Below are 16,831 nucleotides of genomic sequence, written 5' to 3'. Positions count from 1 at the left end.
CAGGCTGAAATCAGCACTGTTATGTATTAAAAAAAACTTGCTATAGTGCTGGCCTCTCTGCCCTTCCGGTTTTTTATTTTTCCTATTGCCATTTACAGTTGTGGTACAAGGGGACAGAGGCCAAGAAGACTTCCAAAAACTGGTGGAATATTGATCAGAAGTTTGTGTATATCCCTACTGAGGAGGTACAGCCTCCATGAAAAAATGGGAGCATGGATTATTTTGTTTTCCATACTACAGTGCGTTATCTAAGCATGGGTTATCAATAAACTAAAAAAGACACGGGGATCATTGATATCCTGATCTCTCCTTTGAACCACCTGCAATGATGAAAATGAAGGATGTGGATTTGATAGAGCTTTGGTGTCTATTTGGCCAAAATTGACTACTACCAGGGCTACCGAGAGACTGAGCCGGGCCCAGGGCAGGACCACTGCTGCCCACCACCAGGACACCACATAGCCAGACTTCAAAAATTGGGGGAACCGGAGACCAAAGTGGTGAGGTGGGCACATTTTGACCCACTTCCCTGCCCCCCCACCGCAACTCCACATACCTTGGCTAGCAGGGTTCCCCAAGCCCTGTCAGCAGAAGTCTCCAGTGCTGTTCTCTGTCACATTGCCTGTCCTGCGGTTGCTTCCCTTCACATTGCGCATTCTCAATTTCATCAAAGCCGAGCACGCATGAGCGTTAATGTGATCACTCAGGTCCCGTGAGGAGCAGGAGAGAGACAGACACTGGCGCTGAGCCCAGGGGAATCTTGCCCCCCCCCCCCCCCCTGCCGTGGCCCTGACTACTACCACCACTGTTTATCTATATTAGTTTTTCCCAAGTTGGTCCTGGAGTACCCCCTTGACACTCAGGTTTTCGGGATATCCACAGTGAATATGCATGAAAGTGATTTGCTTATAATAGAGGCAGTATATTCAAATCAATTTCATGCATATTAATTGTGGATATCCTGGAAAACTGACTAGCAAGGGGGTACTCCAGGACTGACTTGTGAAACACTGATCTGTAGTGCTACTTCATGAACACAACACGGTACAAAAACACACAAACTGAAGAATACAACCTGTTCAGACACCAAGAAGGCCAATTAACAGCAACCAGCATGGCACAAGGTGAATTGTTTTATTGAAAAAAAATCAGTCCTGACATGACCATGTTTCAGCATATACCTGCATTGGGTGCAATATCTTAAAAAATAAAATATATACCCCCTAATTCTATAAAAGTTGCCAAAAATTGCACACACAAATTTGGATGTATGCCCAATTTGCACATGTAATATAATGAGCCAATTAGTTCCAATAATTAGCTTAAGCAATTAAGGTGCAGAAATGGGAGAGTCATGGGCGAAATGGGGTCATACCTAGCATTTACATGCATCATTATAGAATAGCAGGGATATTCATCTAATTTAGGCACATAGATTTGCACAAAGTTCATGTGGTGCAAATAGCTGCACCTAAAGTTAGGCAAGAGTCCTGGCGCAAGTGCTATTTTATAAACTGTGCTTAACTTTAAGTGCATCTTATAGAATAGCACTTTTTTTGTCACCGTCTATTTATTTATTACATTTGTATCCCACATTTTCCCGCATAGCAGTAGGCTCAATGTGGCTTACAGGTTCCAGAGAGGAGAGTACCAACTCCGGGAATATATACAGAGTAGAAAATAGAGTAACAGTAGGTGCAAGGAAGCTGATAAGGTTCCAGAAGAGAGAATACAACTCTGGGACGAATGTAGCCCATAATGCAGACATTAGGTCTGATTTTTGTCAAATTAATAAATTGTTGAATGTTGTAATACATTTAGAAGTGGTCTGTAAACTTGTAGATGCATATTTATTGTGGATATCTGGAAAACCCGATAGTACTTGGTATGCCTCAAGGACTGGGTTGAGAAGGTCTGCTGTAGGGATAGGTCTTGTCAAATGAATCTGATCAATTTCTTTGACTGTTGAATTAGAGAGCAGAGATGTGGTATACTTAGATTTTAGCAAAGCCTTTGACACAGTTACATAGAGTATTTTCAAAGCATTTAGACTTACAAAGTTCCGTACATTACTATGGAACTTTGAAAATGAGTCCCATAGTAACATAGATGACAGATAGAGAGACCTGTATGGTCCATCCAGTCTTCCCAATAAGATAAACTCATTACATATGGTTTGAAGTGGTACATCGTATGAATACCTGATCTTGATTTAACCTTGCCATTTTTAGGACATAGACCGTAGAAGTCAGCCCTGCACCGGCTTTCCTACCTAATCTCCGCTAAGCTTCTTTGGATCCTATCCTTCTAAACAGGACTCCTTTTCATGCATTAATGACTTATAAATAACGGAAAATCTTTGATACAGGCTATAAAGTGGCTAACTGGGTTAGAGACTGGTTAAATAGGAGGCAACAGAGGGTTGACTCGGGGCCATTAGTGTGGTATGGTACAGGGTCTGTGCTTGATCTTGTTTCATTTAACATTTTTGTAAGCAATATTTTAGCATGGCTGTTGGATAAAGTTTGCTTCTTTGTGGGTGATACCAAAATGTGCAGCAGAATAGACAACCAGGATGGCGTAGATAACAGTGAGGCTTGAAGAAGGATTTATAATTTGACAGGATTTAATGCTAAAAGAATTCAGATTCATGCATTTAGTTTGCAAAAACCTAAGGGATCAGTACAGTGTACAGAGCGAAGTACCAGTGATCTTAAGGTGGCCAAACAGGTAGAAAAGGTGATAGCAAAAGCCAAAAAGATACTTGAGTGCATAGAGAGAGGAAAGGCTGACAAGAAAAAAGTGACGGTGGCTCTCTACACGTCTCTTCTGAGACCTTATTTGATATACTGTGGAAAATTCTGGATACTACACCTTCAAACTGATATAAATATGATGGAGTTGGTCACGAGGGTGGCTACAAAAATGGTTAGTGGTCTTAATCTAAAGCATATGAGGGACAGATTACATAGTAACATTGTAGGTGACAGCATAGTACAGTCCATCCAGTCTGCCCCCCCCCCCCCAAAAAAAAACAAAAAACAAAAACAAAACAACTCATAGCATGAGATATGATGTGATACTAGATATGTATACTTTATCTTGATTTGTCTTTGCCATTTTCAGTGCCCAGCACTGTTTATTCTCCTACTTCTGAAGTTATTGAAGCCCCACTCCAGCCGATCCAAATCTGACTAGCCATCAGAGCACAGACTGTAGAAGTCTGCCTGGCACTGGCTTTGCTTCCCAATTACTGGTGTTGCCATCTAATCACCACTAAGCTTTAGTTCTATTCCTTCTATGCAGGGTTCTTTTGTGCTTAATCCAATGAATTTTTGAATTCCGTTACCATTTTCATCTGCACGACCTCATGCGGGAGGGCATTCCAGGTATCTACCACCCTTTCCCTGAAAAAGCATTTCCTGTTGTTATTCCTGAGTCAGGCCCCCTGCAACCTCAGTTCATGTCCTGTAATTCTACCACCTTCTCATCTCTGGAAAAGGTTTGTTTTTAGACTAGTACCTTTCAAATATTTGAATGTCTGTATTATATCACCACTGTCTCCTTTTCTCCAGAGTGTACATGTTCAGGTCCTCAAGTCCCTCCTCATACGTCTTGTGATGCAAACTTGATACCATTTCTGCACTTTTCTCTGAACCGCTTCGGGGTTTTTTTTTATTTTTTTTTTTTACATCCTTACCAAGATATATCCTCAAATGGAACACAATTCTCCAAGTGGGGCCTCACCAACAACTTGCACAGGGGCATCAACGCCTCCTTTATTCTGCTGGTTATACTTGTTTATTTGCAGGCTTCAGCCTAGCATCCCTCTGGCTGTGACCACCACCTTGTCACACTTTTGTCACCTTGAGATCCTCAAACACCATCACCCCAAGGTCTCTCTCCTGCTTATCAACTCTCTCCTCCTGTCTGTTAGAGGATTTTTGCACCCCAAGTGCATCATTCTGCACTTCTTGGCATTAAATATCATTCATTTATTAGAAACTAGTACAAAAGACCCGTTTCTGACACAAATGAAATGGGCACTAGCAAGGTTTTCCTCAGCTCCCCTGCAGCTACCCGTGTCCAGCCACCCATGTACAGCGACCCTCCTCTGGACATGGATCAGCTGTGAGGCATGTTTTTTTTTCTTTTTCCCCCGGGTTCTGAAGTTGACATCATAATGGCTACGGTGATGTCAGCCTGATCTACGGAGCCGTCCTGACCAACTCGGAATGAGCCACGGTCCCAGGCAGCAAGTCAGAACGTTGGAGGTGAGAATTATTATATAGGACTAGTAAAAAAGGCCTGTTTCCGAAACCAATGAAACGGGTGCTAGCATGTGTTTTTTTGTTTTTTTTTTTGTGTGTATGTGTCAGTTATTTTGTGTGTGTGTGTGAGTGAGGGTGGGGGGGTGTGTGCAGGTTGTTAATGTGTGTCTTTTTTTTTTTTTTTGTTTTATTTTTTTGCTTGGGGGGTTGGGGGATGTGCTGTGCTATGCTGGCAAAGTGGGATGGATTGGTGTGTGGCTTTGAGGGTGTGTGTCTTTGAGGGTGTGTGTGTGTGGTTTTGTCTGTCAAGGAGGTTTGTGGAGGGGGGGTCTTTCTGTTGGTGAAATGTAAATGTAGTTGTAGGGGGGTCAGTCTTTGCTGAGTGGTGGATTGTTTTTTCCGGGTTTTTTTTTTTTTTTGTGTTGTGCTGAGGCAGCAGTGTTGTTTTAGATGGACGGAAGGTAGAGGAGCATGTTCTTGGTCTGTCGGTATTTTTTGTCCGTTTCAGGGCTGCTGTAGGAGAACACTGGAAGAGAAATGTGCTGTGGGAAGCAGCGCCATCTTTTTCCGTTGGGCTGGGGTTCTGGGCATCCTGGAGGTGGGAGACGGCTTGCCTGAGGACGGGGATGGTTGTTTTAAGATGGCGGAAGGCAGAGGAGCACGGATTCGGGCCATCGGGTGTTGATCCGGTATGTTCGGTCCATTTCAGGCCGGCTGCAGGGGAATGTTGGAACATGCGCTGCGGAAAGCTGCGCCGTCTTTTTCCGGGTGCTCGGGGAATCCCCGAGGTGGGAGATGGCTTGCCTGAGGCTGGGGATGGTCGGGCAAGGCTGCTTTGGCAAAAGGGGAAGAGGAAGGGGGTGGGGAGTTACCTGTAGCTGCATGAGAAAATGGGTATTCTTTGTTTTGTATTATTAGTTTGCATTTCTGTTGAAGAAAGAGTGGATGCCTTTTGAATGATGGAGGTGGTGAGTCGGTGTGCGGTTGTTTCGTTAGTTTGGCAGCCAGTTTCCAGCGATTCCTAGGCAGGGAAGGAGTAGGGAAACACGCTCCGCGTGTTTCCCTACTCCTCCCCCTTCCTTGGTCGCTGTTTGCTGCTGGCTGGGTCGCGGGTAATCCTTCCAGCTGGGCCGCAGCTTGTCCTGTTCGCCCACGTCCCAGATGGTGACGGGCACTTTGTTTTCCGGCTCCTCTGACTCCATGTCAAGCGATCCCAAATATAGTCTTTGCTATGGGCCCTCTGGCACTCTTCAGTACTGGCATTAGGCATTTAAAAATTTCTCCCCCCCCCCCCCGCCCCCCCCCGGTCTATTTTTGCACATACCCACAGCAGGAATATTCTTCTCTCGTTCCAGCGGTGGCTCTGTGCTCTCCGTGCTACACAGATAATGAGCCGTTCTGCTGGGGAATGCTCCTCCCTTATTGTCAGTTTCCTCTGTTTGGTCCGTCTTACGTTGCCTAGTGTTGCCTGGGAACGGTGTTGTGATGGTCCTTTGTGTTTCAGAATGTTGAGGGTGTTTTTTCTGATTGGTCTGTCATGCGAGGGTGGGGCAGAGAGACATGGTCTGTGTTGTGGCTTCACCACCATGAATCCATGAACCCTTCAGGGAGTGACTGAGTGACTTCAGAACGTTGTCTTCAGAACGTTGAGGGTGAGTTTTATTATAGTAGATATTTGATGGTGATTTGCTAGATTTGTTTTTTAGTCACTTTGCACATAGAAAACCTCTATACCACAATTGAAAGCTTTGCCCATCATTGAGAAGACTTTGAGAGATCGGAACAAGTGGCACGGTCCTATCTTTTCATTATGTCTTTGGCTACCTTAGCATTGATGCAGAATTATTTTTGTTTTCAGAAAAGATTTTACCAACAGATTAAAGGAACAGCAATGGAGTCATCTATGGCCCTTGACATTGCCAATCCTTGTCGCTGACTTTGAGCATAAATTTCTTAGTGATCATCCGTTTAAAACACAAGTGGTTTTCTACAAATGATACATTTTGATGATGATTTTCTATTGTGGAGGGGCAGTGAAGATGATTTGCTATGGTTCTATAGATGGTTGAATACTTGACTGAATACATGTGACAAAAACTTAGTTTAAACTCCATTGTGATTTTGGTGAGATTTCCTTTTTGGATGTTTTGATCAAGAAGACTACTTATAGGTTTGTCACCACAGTGTATCGAAAACCAACTGAGATTGACCAACTGATAAGAATACATTTTTTACATTTTGAAAGCTTCCATAATAGAAGTTTAAAAGAAAATCTGCCCTTTTCTCAGTTTTCGAGGTTCAGGCTTTGCGCAGATTTTGAAGAGTTCAATACACAGGCTGATATTATGATGGAATGTCTTAGACAAAGAGGTTGTCCTCAACAGTACATTCAGAAGAACAGTAGAGTAAGAGTACAATGTAGAGATGATCTTTTAAAATCTAAATAAATAAATAGACCTAAACCACACCTAGTTTGTACCCTCAGATTTTCACTATCAGATAGAAAACTTTGAAGAATAATTGGTATATTTTGAATACCTGTGAATCTTTCTGTGGAAAGGAGTTCATAGTAGCTCACTCAAAGAATAAAAATCTCAGAGAAAAGTTAGTTCCATCAGCACTTCCTGAGAATGAACAAGGACACCAGTCTAACACAGGACACTCACCATGTGGAAAGCGCTCAGTTTGCAAACACTGTAAAACACTTAGGGATTCTTTTACTAAGCCACATAGGCACATACATGCGTCTCATGCCCGGCGATAATTTCATTTTCTGTGTGTGTCCGTTATGCGCCTCGGAAAATAATTTTTATTTTCTGACACACGGCACTAACCGGCGGTAATCAGCATTGTATGCACATTGACCATTACGCCTGGTTAGTGCGTGAGACCTTACCGCTAAGTGAATAGGTGGAAGTAAGGTCTCGGACCCAAAATTGGATGTGTGTCAACTTTTATTTTGCCAGATGTCCATTTTTGGACAGAAAAATGGATCTGTGCGCTCCAAAACACGCACCTACACTAGCGCAGGCCACATTTTCCAGCACACCTTTGTAAAAGGACCCCTTATTAGTTGTGCATATCCAGTTACAAAACATCCTTTTTTTCTTAAAACATTTCACTAATTGCTGATCTATGAATGTAATATATGTCCATATGGTTTGTTCTATATTGGAAAAATAAAAAGAATGATTAGAACAAGGATTATTGAGCACAGGGGTTGCATAAGTAGGAATGTACAGTTGGTTCCATTGGTCATGCATTGGTATCAGATGAATTATAAATAGTGATTAAGGAGATTTGTCGAATGTGGAGAAGAGAGGGTAGTTCTCTTTGTCACCGCAGTGACTAGGGTAGCTTATGTTTTTGGCCATGTCATTTTTGACGAGGTAAGATTTAAAGAGGTTGGAATTCGATAGCTTATGTAGTTAGCTATAGAATGTTTTGAAGAGGTAGGTTTTCAGTTCTTTTCTGAATTGGCGATGCTTCTTGTTGCTTTTGGTATTGAGTTCCACCATTTGGAGCCCAGGTAGCTGATTTTGTAGATGGTTTTGTAGGTTGAATTTCTGCACTTGGGTAGGTGAAGGAGTAGAGGTATCCTCAGGTTTTTGGGCTTGCATTTCTTGGGAACAGATCAATCATGTCTGTCATATATTCAGGTGCCATGCCAAATAGTATCTTGAAAATGAGGGTGCTGACTTGAAAAATAGGCTTGCCTTGATTGGCAGCCAGTGTAGTGTTTTCAGTAGTGGAATTACCCTTTCATAATTCGACTTCTTGAGTATCAGTCTTGCTGCCATATTGTGAAGAGCTTTGCAATTATTTTAATGTGTTTTCCTTAAACTCTATATATTCTGCATTACAGTAGTTTAGTTGTGATAGTACTGTTGATTGCACCATTATCTGCAATGCTTGTCTAGAAAAGTAGTCTCTTATTCTTTTCAGCTTCTATAGTTTTCTGAAGCATTTTGCAGTTACGGCTGATATTTGGTTGTCCAGTGTTAGATGTTTATCAAGAATAATATTTTTTTGTTGTGTTTTGATATGTTTGCCAATTTATTGTGAAATTTTGGTGGGGTGTGGGCTGGATAGAACCAGGAATTTGGTTTTGTCTCTGTTTAGTTTGAATTTGAAGGTTGTTGCCCAGTTTTTCATGAGGTCTATGTGAACTTTGTCCTGTATTTCTGTGATAGTTTTGTTGACCGGTATGTAGATGACATCGTCTGTGTATATGAATGGGTTGAAGCCCATTAGTTCCAGCTTTTGTCCGAGTGGTGCCATCATTACAATGAACAGTATTGGTGATATTAGTGATCCCTGTGGTACTCCACACTCAGAGATCCAAGAGGCTGACATTTGGTAGTTCATCTTTACAATGTAGGATCTGGTTGTCAGGAAACCTTTGAACCATGCTGCCATTGCCATTGCTCCGCTGATTCCCATATTGTCTAGCAGGGCCATCGGTGTTGTGTGATCTAGGTCGAATGCACTTGCCATATTGAATTGTAGTAGTAATATGCTTTGTTCTTGGCAGATTAAGGGCCTCTTTTACTAAGCTGTGTAGGTGCCTACGCGCACCAAAATGGACTTACCGCCCGACTATTGCATGGCTCTTGGGGTAATTTCATTTTTGGCACACGTCCGCTACACACATCTGAAAAATAATTTTTATTTTCGGACACGCTCCAAGTGGTATCTGACGTGTGCAGGTCCTTACTGCCCAAATTCCTTACTTATAGTTTTATGGCTGGCGGTAAGGTCAGAGACCCAAAATGTACGTGCAGCAATTTTGATTTTGCCGCATGTCCATTTTCGGGGAAAATAGAAAAGGGGGCCTCTTTTACAGGTGCACTGAAAAATAATTCTGCAAATTCCCAAAACCTGCGTCTATACTACCACAGGCCACTTTTTACTGCGGCTTTGTAAAAGGACCCCTAATCTTCTAAACTTTATCAGGGTGATTATGATCACTCTTCTGCCAGTATCGATGTTGATACCAGCATTGCATGATTGGTAAGTATCAGATTCAACTTGTTTTCAACCATGGTTTTATCTTATAGCTTTTTCTTCTGAACGAGTTTTTTTTTGTAAAGTCTGTGCACTTCTTTTAGACTTTGGGTGCTGTTTTTCTCTTTAGAAGGTTTTATAAAGGTTTTTTTTTTGTTTGTTTACTGGCAACTATTTTCAAATCTTGTTTGGTTGTTTTTCACACTTGATGTTATGTGGAACAAATCTTTTGTTCCTTGTCATCAAGCAGATGAAGCCATTACGTATGGGTTATGTCCATCAACCAGCAGGGGAGATAGAGAGCACTCAAACTTTCACAGTGCCCTCTTGGCCAGCTAGCTCCACTGCCTCTTCAGTATTCTCTATCTCCCTTAGCAGGTTGGCTGCAGCTTGTTTGAGCTCCAGAAAAATCTGCCGGGAGGTGGTTCCTGGCTTGCCAGTTGTTAACCGGGGTGTTGGAGGCTATAGCAGCTTCACTTTAAAGGCACATAGGTTAGCCCTTTCCCTGCCTTACCCATACCTCTGTGGATGTGGACATATTGCCTTGCTTTCCCTGTCCTTACCCACCAACAGTGGATGCAGGCATATAGGTTCGCCCTTTCCCTGCCTTTCCCACTCATCTGAGCCTCCGCAGTCTTCAATACCTCTGCTTTCCTCACAGCTTAAAAAAAAAAAAAAAAAAAAGTTGCGTCGCGTTTTTAAACGCAGAGACGCTGGAACAGAGGTTTTTGACCTGATTTTCAGCAGGATCGTAGTTGTACACTAGATCCTTTGAGGTAAGAGTGTTTTCCAACTCCTCCGGGGTGGGCCCGCGATCGGGGCGATTTTGGTGCGAACCGCCATTTTGGATTTTACCGCCGTTTTTCGGCGATGGCTGCGGACAATGTAAAGCGCTGTTCCACTTGTGGCAAGCGCAAATCAGCAGCAGGGCTCTGTAAATCGTGCTGTATTGGCGTAGAAGCCAGCCCGAGCATGGCAAGCGATGTTTCTTCCCGCTCTGAGCTGGCAGCGGGCACCATTTTGCTTACACCGCATGGTGCGGCCTCCGTGGACATGGAGAGACCTGAGCCGGGTGGGGCACCTCGAGATGAGGTTATTTCAGGAGTGGCTAGCACCGGACAGGATTTGGGTGCCCAGGGTGAGATTTTCTCCCCGGATTTTGTGCTTTTGCTGCATAAAGCATACATGATGAAAAGAGCCCTTCCTCAAGGGTCGCTTGAGGCTCCTCTGATTGCCCCCCCGATGGATTCTGGCCTGGGACTGCCCAGTAAGGGTTTTTTTCCCGGATGCTTGGCCTAAAGATAAGCGCAGAAGGGTAAATTCCCCTTCAGATTCTGGTGCACCTTTTTCCCCCCCGTGGTCAGGGTGTGAGGATTCGGAGAACTCTGACAGACGTTCTTGGTCTGAGGAACCAGAGTCAGGTGCGGATTTACCACAGGATCTGGATGATCCCTCCGTGGTGAGGATTTTCCACCGTGATGAGCTGCCAGCGCTTATTTCAGATACCCTGCAGGCCCTCTCGATTGAAGATCCTGACAGTGGCATGGCCTCCTCGGGTAATCCCAGGATGGCTAGTACCAAGAAAGCTGCTCGGGCCTTCCCTTTGCATGACTCCATCCTAGAGCTTGTTTCAGCTCAGTGGGCTGACCCCGAGGGACCTTTGAGAGTTTCCAGGGCTATGGGGCAGTTATACCCTCTGTGTGAGGGACATATGGCTCGTTTTCAAATGCCTACAGTGGATGCCCTAGTCACTGCGGTGACAAAGAGAACTACCCTCCCTGTTGAAGGAGGTGTTGCCCTGAAGGACGTTCAAGACAGTAGGCTGGAAACAGCGTTGAAACGGTCCTTTGAAATTGCAGGTCTCACTGTTCGGGCGTCTGCATGCAGCTGTTATGCTGTGAGAGCCTGCCTAGCTTGGCTGCAACAGGCAGTGGCTCAGCCTGGAGATGGAGCAGAGCCCTTCTTGGATGTGGCTCCGCGGATGGAGGTGGCCTTGTCCTTTCTGGCTGATGCCCTTTATGACCTTGTCAGAGCTTCGGCTAAACAAATGGCAGTAGCAGTGGCGGCTCGCCGTCGTCTGTGGCTACGACACTGGGCAGCGGACATGGCCTCTAAGCAAAGGTTGGTGAAGTTGCCTTTTCAAGGACTTCTCCTATTTGGTGAGGAGTTAGAGAAAATTGTGAAAGGCCTGGGTGATCCAAAACCCCAGCGCTTGCCCGAAGATAGGCAGAGGCCTTCCTCTAAGGGCCAGGCGGTCCATTCCTCGTACAGACCTCGCTTCCGTGAAGCTAGAAGGTACCGCCCGGGGCGTTCTGCTGGGTTCACTTCACGTGCCCGTGGTCAGCAGAGGAACTCCTTTCGCTCGGACAAGCGTTCCGCAGCCGGTGGCTCAAGACCAGGAGTTCAGGGGCGACCCTCTCAATGATGGTGCGCCGGCCCTCTCCTCGATGCCTGTCATCGGAGGACGGCTTTCCCTCTTTGTCGAGGAGTGGGCCAAGATTTCCTCAGATCAGTGGGTTCTGGACCTGATCAGAGATGGATACAGAATAGAATTCAACGCCCCAGTAAGAGACGTGTTTGTGGAGTCCCGATGCGGTTCTGCCGTCAAACGGGCGGCAGTGGAGGAGATTTTACAAGGTCTGATTCAGTTAGGGGCAGTGACCCCGGTGCCTCCCGCCGAGCAAGGCTGCGGCCGATACTCCATCTACTTTGTGGTGCTGCGAAAAGGTGGGTCCTTTCGCCCTATTCTGGACTTAAAAGAAGTGAACAAGTCCCTGAGAGTGCGGCATTTTCACATGGAATCCCTGCGCTCCGTCATTGCGGCGGTTCAGCCAGGAGAGTTTTTCACGTCTCTAGACCTGAAAGAAGCTTACTTGCACATACCAATTTGGCCCCCGCACCAGAAGTTTCTGAGGTTTGCGGTGTTGGGAAAACATTTCCAGTTCCGGGCCTTGCCTTTTGGCCTCGCCACAGCTCCCCGAACCTTTTCGAAGGTAATGGTGGTAGTAGCTGCTTTTCTCAGGCGACAAGGTATCAGGGTTCACCCGTACCTAGACGACGGGCTCATCAGAGCAGACTCTGCAACAGAGAGCTTACAAGCTACAGCCAGAGTGGTCTCGGTACTGCAATCTCTAGCTGGGTCGTCAATATGGCCAAAAGTCACCTGTCCCCTTCACAATCTCTAGAGTTTTTGGGGGCCAGGTTCGACACAGTCTCGGGCTATGTGTTCCTACCCGAGCTAAGGCGGTGCAAGCTTCAGAATCAGGTCCGTCTGCTCCTGAGGATGCTTCACCCGCGAGCTTGGGACATTGTCCAGCTGCTGGGATCGATGACAGCCACGATGGAAGTGGTACCCTGGGCGAGAGCGCACCTGAGACCTCTACAGTATTCCCTTCTCCGGAGATGGTCTCCTATTTCTCAGGATTACCAATGCAGACTTACTTGGCTCCCTGCGGCCCGTCTCAGCATGGAGTGGTGGCTCTCGGACAGCATGCTGCGGTGAGGAATGCCGCTGACGCTCCCCGTTTGGTGCCTAGTGGTAACAGATGCCAGCCTGAAGGGCTGGGGTGCACACTGCAAGGGGAAGCATGCCCAGGGTCTATGGACACCCGAGGAGTCGGAATGGTCCATCAACCGCCTAGAGTTGAAAGCGGTGTTTCAGGCGCTTCTGGCCTTTCAAGTGACCCTGGAAGGATTGGTTGTCAAAGTGATGTCGGACAACACGACAACGGTGGCCTATATAAATCAACAAGGCAGAACAAGGTGCAGAGCACTAGCCGCGCAGGCCGAGCTGATTTGCCACTGGGCCGAGCTGCATCTTCAGTGTCTGTCGGCAGCTCATATTGCAGGTCAGAGCAATGTGCAGGCCGATTATCTGAGCAGGCATCAGATCGATCCAGCAGAATGGAATCTGGCAGACGAAGTATTCCTGCAGATCTGTGCCAAATGGGGCAAGCCCGTGATGGATCTAATGGCGACAAGTGCCAATACCAAAGTCCCGTGCTTCTTCAGCAGACGGAGAGATCCTCGCTCGGCGGGGTTGGATGCCTTGGCTCAACCCTGGCCTCCGGGTTTACTTTATGTGTTTCCCCCATGGCCCTTGATAGGGCGCCTGCTCTTGCGGATTCGGCTGCACCCAGGAGAAGTGGTCCTCATCGCCCCGGGTTGGCCAAGGAGACCTTAGTATGCAGACCTCCGACAGATGCTCCTGGAGGCTCCTCTGCCGTTACCTCTGGTACCGAACCTGTTGACTCAGGGACCGGTAGCCATGGAGGACGCCGGCCGCTTTGGTCTTACAGCATGGCTATTGAGAGGGCGCAATTGAGGGATAAAGGTTATTCCAATAAAGTTATTTCCACTCTCCTGCAAGCCCGCAAGCGGTCCACTTCCGTGGCTTATGCCAGGATTTGGTGCCTGTTTGAGTCTTGGTGTGCTTCCAGAGCCATTGTTCCAATGCGGGCTCCTGTCTCGCCGATTCTGGACTTTTTGCAGGAAGGTGTACAAAAAGGCTTGGCCTATAATTCCCTGCGGGTGCAGGTGGCAGCGTTGGCCTCCCTTCGTGGTAAGGTGGAAGGCGTGTCTTTGGCTGCTCACCCAGATGTGGCACGGTTTCTTAGAGGGGTGCTTCGGCTCCGACCTCCAGTGCGAGCATCCTGTCCAGCTTGGAACCTGGGGCTAGTTTTGAAAACCCTGCAGACATCTCCTTTTGAGCCGCTTCGGCGAGCATCGGAGAAAGACTTGACACTGAAGGCCGTTTTTCTGGTGGCCATTACCTCGGCGAGACGGGTGTCAGAGCTCCAGGCGCTGTCCTGTAGAGACCCATTTCTGCAATTTTCAGAGTCCGAAGTCACGGTTCGGACCGTGCCTTCCTTTATGCCTAAGGTGGTTTCAGCCTTTCACTTAAACCAGCCTATTTTCTTGCCCTCTTTTTCAGAGGAAGAGTTTCCAGAATCTTTTGGGCAGCTGCACCTTTTGGATGTGCGCAGGACTCTGCTGCAGTATCTGCGAGTTACTAACTCTTTCAGGACTTCTGATCATCTGTTTGTTTTGCTATCCGGTTCTCGCAGAGGGTCTCCAGCGTCTAAAGCCACTATTGCCCGCTGGCTCAAAGAAACTATCTTTTCAGCTTATCTGCTGGCCGGCAGGGTTCCGCCTGTAGCCTTTAAGGCACATTCTACTAGAGCGATTTCTTCCTCTTGGGCTGGAACTGGAGCATTCTCTCTTCAAGAGATATGCAGTGCAGCAACATGGGCTTCTAAGCTCTCCTTTGCCCGACATTACAGGCTGGATGTGGCTGCCAGGAGGGATGCGCATTTTGGTGCACAAGTGCTAGCGCTTGGTGTGGCTTGTTCCCACCCTATCTAGGGATTGCTTTGTTACATCCCATACGTAATGGCTTCATCTGCTTGATGACAAGGAAGGGAAAATTAGGTTCTTACCTTGGTAATTTTCTTTCCTTTAGTCATAGCAGATGAAGCCATGAGCCCTCCCTGTATGATTGTCTGTATGCTGTGAATCTGTTTTTCAGGTTCTTTTCTAATTTCCTGAAGTTCCTTCCTTGGGAGAAAGTTGGAAAACAATCTTCAGGATTCATGTTCAGTTTAAATTTAGGAGGATGTGTTCATTCCCTCCAGCATGTTTTTTTTGGAGGATGTGTTGATTCTCTCCAGGAGGCGCGTGTGTTCCCCTCCAGTTCTATGAATAGGAGGATGAGTTTATTCCCTCCAGGAGGATGTGCATTCCCTCCTTTATGAGTTCATGCCCTTGTGATGGGCCATCGTTCGCTGTGAGGAAAGCTCTTGTGATTCCCATTGCGGTTTGCCATACTGCTTTGGAAGCTTCAAATACTGAAGAGGCAGTGGAGCTAGCTGGCCAAGAGGGCACTGTGAAAGTTTGAGTGCTCTCTATCTCCCCTGCTGGTTGATGGACATAACCCATACGTAATGGCTTCATCTGGTATGACTAAAGGAAAGAAAATTACCAAGGTAAGAACCTAATTTTCCCTTCTTCCACACACATTTTTTATGTAGTTGATATTCAGGGTATTTTTTAATGCTATTCTGATATTTTCTGGTATTTCCTTATTCACTAGTTACAATTTCCTTTACACCATTAGCCTTGTCATACACATTACTTCCTCGTGTGATTTTTTTTTTTTTTTGTTCGTATTTTCAAGTGCTTTTATGCTTTTCTTCATAATGTACAGTTTCTTCATGAAGGTGTATGCGTATTTTACAATAGTGTACTCCACTATATGATGAAGTTGTGAGATCAGGTATGCATTTCAATGTTTTTGCTCCTATTCTTGGATGTTCACTTACATTTATATTTTGGATATGGTTTTTATTATATTATTGATAATATATTTTTATTTATGCTATGCATTTTTATATTTTTATATGTATTTTTACCGTTTCAATTTTTAAAATTTTTTATTTCTATTTATGTATATTTATCTTTGGTATTAGACTTCTGATGAAGGCGTTTGGGCCAAATCATGAATTTGTGTAGTCTTTCAACATAAAGCATTATTCATGGCGACAGTCAATTTTTGGGACTCCTTTTTGACACGTTTGCTTTTGTGTTGTTTTGATTAAATTTTAACTGCCAGATCTTAAACCATTCTTTTAATTTTTAGAGATGTCTTCTCATGGTTTCTATTCCCTCCAGGATGTCCACTCTATTGGCTAGCTTTGTGTCATCTGCAAAAAGGCAAACTTTTCCTTCTAATCCTTCAGCAATGTCTTTCACAAATATATTAAACATAATTCCAGTACTGACCCTTGAGGCACTCCACTACTCACTTCCTTTCCTCTGAGCGGATTCCATTTACCACCACCCTCTGTTGCCTATCCTGCTTATAATCGAACGAGAAAAACGCCCAAGTTCCGACCTAAATCAGAAGATGGACGTTTATCTCACAAAAACGAATAACGCGGTATAATCGAAAGCCGAACTTGGACGTTTTCAACTGCACTCCATCGCGGAAGCGTACAAAGTTGACCGGGGCATGTCGGAGGCATGGTGAAGGCGGGACTGGGGCATGGTTATCACCCGAACAGAGATGTGCGCCTTTCGCCGATAATGGAAAAAAAGTATGCGTTTGTAGCTAGACTTTTTAGGGCACTTTTTCTGGACCCTGTTTTTTCACGAATAAGGCCCCAAAAAGTGCCCTAAATGACCAGATTACCCCCAGAGGGAATCGGGGATGACCTCCCCTGACTCCCTCAGTGGTCACTAACCACCTCCCACCACAAAAAAATGTTTCACAACTTTTTATTTTCACCCTCAAATGTCATACCCACCTCCCTGGCAGCAGTATGCAGGTTCCTGGAGCAGTTGTTAGGGGGTGCAGTGGACTGCAGGCAGGTGGGCCCAGGCCCATCCCCCCCCCAACCTGTTACAATTGTGCTGCTTAATGCTTAGTCGTCCAACCCCCCCCCCCCAAACCCACTGTACCCACATGTAGGTGCCCCCCTTCACCCCTTAGAGCTATAGTAATGGTGTAGACTTGTGGGCAGTGGGTTTTGAGGGGGATTTGGGGGTGCTCAACA

The 16,831-nt window shown here is 45.7% G+C and overlaps 1 protein-coding gene across 1 annotated transcript in view; it reads left to right on the top strand.

Moving 5' to 3' along the window:
- Nucleotides 1–16,831, top strand: part of FMN2 (formin 2) — a 434,815-nt gene that overhangs the window by 113,051 nt on the left and 304,933 nt on the right. The gene's annotated exons all lie outside the window — the stretch shown is intronic.

This window comes from Microcaecilia unicolor, chromosome 3, assembly GCF_901765095.1.
Source record: "Microcaecilia unicolor chromosome 3, aMicUni1.1, whole genome shotgun sequence".
Lineage (NCBI taxonomy): Eukaryota > Metazoa > Chordata > Amphibia > Gymnophiona > Siphonopidae > Microcaecilia > Microcaecilia unicolor.
Note: the sequence above shows the minus strand (reverse complement) of the source record. Positions and strands in the feature narration are given on the sequence as shown.